At 35.9% G+C, this 5,867-nt stretch overlaps 1 pseudogene; it reads left to right on the top strand.

The window, feature by feature from the left end:
- Positions 1-4,118: 4,118 nt before the first annotated feature.
- LOC131925615 (S-methyl-5'-thioadenosine phosphorylase-like) lies at positions 4,119-5,166 on the top strand (annotated as a pseudogene).
- The last annotated feature ends 701 nt before the right edge of the window (positions 5,167-5,867 follow it).

The raw sequence follows: 5,867 nt of genomic DNA, 5'->3' as shown, positions 1-5,867 counted from the left end.
GGCAAATTTGTGTTTCTAATTATCTTCTAAATAATTATTTTTATGTAGACAGATTGGCACTAGTATCTGAAAACTTCTAGGGACCTTATGCAAGACATTCTACTTTTCCATTCATCCACATCTTTGTGACTAGTTCTCTCTGGTCTTAAAATTCTTTAAGTCATTTGCTCTTTACTTATTTTGGCATAAAGGCAAAATTTGCTCTAAGTTTTTCTTTTCTCCTTATTAATTTTCTTTCCTGCCCCCTTTTGTGTTAATTTTACACTAATCTCTTCCTCTCCTTCTCTATTGCTCTCTGTTCCTCCTATCTAGCCCTGCCTCGTTTTACCTAACCTTCCCCTTTCTAACAATTTGTATTCTTCTATTCCACTCTCTAGTGATCCTCTTCTCCCTCCCTTTCTTTTTCTCTTTCTTCCCTTCCTTATTGGTGCTGGGGATCAATCTAGGTCCTCCTGTGTGCTAAGAACACTTGTGCTTACCCAGCTTTTCTTTCCAATTAGTACCCTTACTAACAACGGTCATTTGGAACTATAGAGTAAGTGGAGCTTTTCATCACATATTTGACACAGATATACTGTCCCATTCTATAAATCAACTGTTTTACTTCTTAAATGAATTATGTTATGGATAAAACTATTGTAGTATAAAACCACTTTGTTCATGGTCCTAAAATGTAGTAGACAAAGCTAATCTAAACATTGTGTAGTGCCTTCAACAAAGAAAAAGATGTGATTATCACTTCAGAACAATGTACTTTTATAGTAGATGTGTCCTGAATAACAGGAGTAAATTAGACAATTTTATAACATTATAACATAACATGTAGAGATAGTGTCATTGTAAAGTTTTTTTTTTTCATATACATCTCTTAAGCTATGTAAGTTGGCATTTTGAACTCAGGCCTTTTAACATTTGGAAGTCAAAGTTTAACAAATTATCCATATTTGTAATTATATTTATAATATTTATTCAAGCGTGTTTTGCCCTAAAAGTTTTCCAAGGTCAATATTACTTTGTAGTGTCATTTTCCTACCTGCTTTGGCTACTTGACCTTACTTAATATTCATGACAAATTCCATATAATTGCCACAAAAATTCTTCCAAGTCTCTGAGAAGACAAAGTTGGTCCTATATTTGGACTATTAGTAGTTAAGAATAGTTATTTGCAAGAATTAAAGTGATGCCAGTTATAGTGGTGCACAACTGTGATCCCAAAATCAGGGAAGTTGAGGCAAGAGGGTTGTGAGTTTGATGCCAGCCTATACAGTGTAGTGAGACCTTGTCTCAAAATTATAAAAAAATAAAAAACAAACAAACAAATAAATAAAACAAATGAAGCCAACTAAACAACAAAGAATACAATGCAACCAGTTTAACCTGGGCACAAACTCATAAATCATACATGTATTTCAAAATAAATTTTAGTTAAATTATATTTCTAAATGTGTGAACTTTAAAAGGGTTAGTTTTACTCCACCAGGAGTTAGTCTTAGTGTACTATTTTAAACAAGCACTCTCTGGTTGACATGACTTACATAATTAAATTCACTTCCTTCCTTCTCCCATGGGCTTCACCTTAAACTCTCAGAAGAGTTCCCATAGGAAACAGGAAACAAGGTCCGTTGCACTTGCTTTTCAATTCTTCTTCTTTCTGGTGCCTTCCTAGGTGAGCAAGTGTGACAACAGCAAATTTGAAATTTAGTTTTAAGTCTCTATTTTTTTGGTTGAAAAATAAGCTAATGTCACTAATTGCATTAATTACATTAATCACATCATTATAATCACATAATTTTAAATAACACTAGATGTACTATTTGTATGTTGTCTCAGATCGAACCTAGGGCTTTATGCAACCTAGCTAAGGGCTTTACAACTGGGCTTTGTCCCAGCCATGGACTTTGTGATACTTCAAGAAATAGATACTGCAGTAAAAAAAATTTAAAACCCTGTAGAAATACAAATTTCATCAATCACTCAAATTTGTATTTTCTTTATTCTTTTTGCAATACTAATAGTTTTCACCATCTTCATGTTTAACCTAGGTTTTTACAGTTTCTTGGCAAAGTATCTTTTCATTTTCAAAATTCAGACATGAAGGGAATATAAGAAAATAAGAAAATGTTGAAATTAATATCACAAGTAATTATACATTTTACAGTAGTCTAGCATGCAATTATGATAGTGTTTTAATAAAATTATTATTTATATTACTCTTATAAATCATAAAATATGTATTTTCAAAAGGGTTAATAGTTAAAATTCTCAAAATTCATAAAGTAGCTCCATAAAATATAAATTTAGGCTTCAGTTCATTAGGTTTGTGGTCTGGTCACTCCCTTCAGCTTTCAAGCAGGCTCCTTTGAAGTATCCTATAGAAGTTTGTGTTGAGGAATTCAGAAGACAGAGGCAAGTCAACTGAGAAATGTTTCCTTCTTTCTTGGAGCACTAGTTGCCATTATTGACTGATTTTCAGACTTTCTTGGGAAAATGCTTTTCATTTTAATATACCAATTCCCATGCCGTATCTGAGAGTCATTGAATCAGGTGAACTGTGGGCAGAGATGTCATACAAAGTCTCTAGAAGATTCTGTGATCATCATGGTTGTAAAGCATAGTGTTAAGAAACCTGAAACTGTCAAATAAAATTTGAATGTTATTGAGAAGTATGCAATCCTAAATATAAGGTTTTATTTATTATTGCTACTAGTTGAAAACATGTAAATAATATCAGTGAAAATACGTTCAGAGACTGAATATGAGAATTTATCCCTTCTCATTTATTTAAAAAGCAATGTACACTTCAATGTCACGGTTAAATATTATAATTGGTATTATATTGACTCTGAAGATGGAGGTTCAGATTTCACATGGTTTCAAGAAAGCACTACTCGAAATCTACTTTCTTGATGCCCCTCTAACCCTGGCTGTGGTGTAATTTTGTACCACTTCTAAAACCATTAAGTGGGGTGTTCTGCTCTATCCACAGTCTCCCATAATCTAGCATATGCATTCAACGGTAACACCATTTAATTTCTATTTGACTTGTGTGGGAATGTCTGCCCCTCTCTTCCCCATTATTCACACCTACCTTCCTACGTTTCAGTAACTTCTTCAACCAGTCTAGAAGTTATAAAGCACAAGTGCAAGAAGATTCATCCCCACAATAGAAGGTCCTTTGCCTCTATTGACTTATCACTAGTGTTTTGGAAACCTCAGATCAGGATTCAACTGTATTTTCTACTTTCTTTGTTCTGGAGCACTACCATTGAAAGTCATATGGCAAAGGTGATATGGTAGGGCAATTCTTTGATTCTAGCACTCATGGATTTAGGGAGTTGGGGCAGAAGGACCTTGTGACTCTTAAGTTCCAGATGAGCTGGGCTACATAGCAAGATCTTGTTACTAAGCTAAACCAAATTAAATGAAACAAAATAAAACAAAAGCAAAAAAAAAAAGGAAATTAAAAAAGAAAGAAAGTCACAAAATGGGTTCTATTTGTGGGTAAATTCAAGGCAACCCATATCAAACAGGTCTTCAACATGATAGCAACTATACAGTTGTTTGCCTCTGTTAATTTGTTTTCTTGGATATTATTTTATACTTAACTCCTTACTCTTTCAAGCCTCTACGCTTCATAGAGAAACCACAGAGATATATTCTCCCAACTTCCTGCTATGAATCATAGGAATCTCCTGACTTTGCCTTACCCTTTCTCCTCCCTATATTTCTTTTTAAAAATGATCCTGTTGCCAGGTGGTGGTGGCTCACATCTTTAATCCCACCACTCAGGAAGCAGAAGCAGGTGGATTTCTGTGAGTTTGAGGCCAGTCTGGTCTACAAAGCAAGTTCCAGGACAGCCAGGGCTGTTACACTGAGAAACCCTGTCTCAAAAAAAAAAAAAAAACAACCCAAACCAACCCTCCCCCCAAAAAATCTGAGGCATATCACATGAGGCCTCAGAAACTATTCCCAGACCCTTTCAAAAACATTTTACTCTTGCTGTCTGAATATGGTTTAAAATGTAGGATCATTCCCATGACATTTGATAGGGCTAAATAGCATTTTGCCCTCCTCCCAATCCAGTGCTCTGGTTTGCAGAGGACTCTCTGGGTGGAGACATGGCCTCGGAAGCCACCTGCACGGCAGTAAAGATTGGAATAATTTGTGAAACATGCTTGGATGATCCAGAAATTTTAGAAGGAAGAACTGAGAAGTATGTGGATAGTCCATTTAGTAAGCCATCTGATGCCTTAATTTTGGGGAAGATAAAAAACTTTGATTGTATACTTCTTGAAAGACATGGGAGACAACATACCATCATGCCTTCAAAAGTCAACTACCAGGAGAACATCTGGGCTTTGAAGGAAGAGGGTTGTACACATGTCATAGTGACCACAGCTTGTGGGTCCTTGAGAGAGGAGATTCAGCTTGGTGACATGGTCATCATCAATCAGTTCATTGACAAGACATCCCTAAGGCCTCAGACCTTCTATGATGGAAGTCACTGCAGCTCCAGAGGAGTGTGCTATATCCCAATAGCTGAACCATTTTGCCTCCAAACAAGAGAGGTCCTCACAGAAACAGCTAAGAAGGTTGGACTTCAATGCCTTCAAAGGAGACAATAGTCACAATGGAGGGGCCTCGTTTCAGCTCTTGAGCAGAAAGCTTTTTATTCCGTACTTGCGGTGCGGATGTTATCAATACAACTACAGTTCCAGAGGTGATGCTTGCTAAGGTGGCTGGAATTATTATGTAAGCATTGCCATGGCAATCGATTATGATTGTTGGAAGAAGCATGAAGAAGTGGTGTCAGTGGATGGAGTTTTAATGACCATGAAAGAAAATGCCAACAAAGCCACAAGTTTACTCCTTACTACCATACCTCAAATAGAGTCAATGCAATGGTCAGAAATGCTCTGTAACCTGAAGAACATGGCCCAGTGTTCTGTTTTACTACCAAGACATTAAAACAGCATGGCTGCCACAAGGAGACTTACTACTTCTAGTCTTTGAGAGATTTTGCTTAAACAAAAACAAGGAAGTTTTGCAGCCTTCATGCTTTTGTCTGGGAAGAAGAGCATAGAAAGAAACAATGCAGTCCGCCAAGATACCCACTCTTCCAGAACCCAGAAGGAAAGCAACAACCTGCAGAAATGTAAAGGAACAAAGCCCAAAACCTTGTCAATCATTTCTTCTATTAAACTGACCACAGTGAAGTCTGATGAGAACACCCATTTCCCTGCACTGCTGACAATTGAATATGAGCTTGAAATGGGATTGTATGGTTGTAAATTGACACCATCTTTCTGAAGGGCAGTTTGGTACAATGCATCCGAGGCTTAAAAATATTTAATGCACTTGGTACACTAGGAATTTCTCTTTAAAAAGTTATGGGAAATTCATTCAAAGAATCACATGTAATGGCTGTGACCTGTCATCACAAAATATTCAAAACAATCTGAATATCGAAAAATTAGATGGATGTATCATGTTTCTGTTAAGATTAAGCTATAAAGCAATCAATGGTCACTTTGGGGTGGGGGTGGAAAAAAAGGAAATGGTCACTTTGTACTATGAAATGAGGAAAAAAGGTATAAGCATTTATGATTCTGTTTTTTTGTTTTAAATGATGTGTAAATGTACAAAAAAAGACAAGACAGAAATATACGTAATCCTATAACTGTATTTATGAAGAGATGCTGAATAATTCTTATTTTCTCTTTTGATTGATTTTAGTTTGAAGTCTATTTTGCTAGATATTAAGATAGCTACACCAGCTTGCTTCTTAAGTCCATTTTATTGGAAAGTCTTTTCCCAGCCTTTTACTCTGAGTTGGTGTCTGTCTTTGAAGTTGAGGTGTGTTTCTT

This window comes from Peromyscus eremicus, chromosome 15, assembly GCF_949786415.1.
Source record: "Peromyscus eremicus chromosome 15, PerEre_H2_v1, whole genome shotgun sequence".
In the NCBI taxonomy this organism is placed as follows: Eukaryota; Metazoa; Chordata; class Mammalia; order Rodentia; family Cricetidae; genus Peromyscus; species Peromyscus eremicus.
Note: the sequence above shows the minus strand (reverse complement) of the source record. Positions and strands in the feature narration are given on the sequence as shown.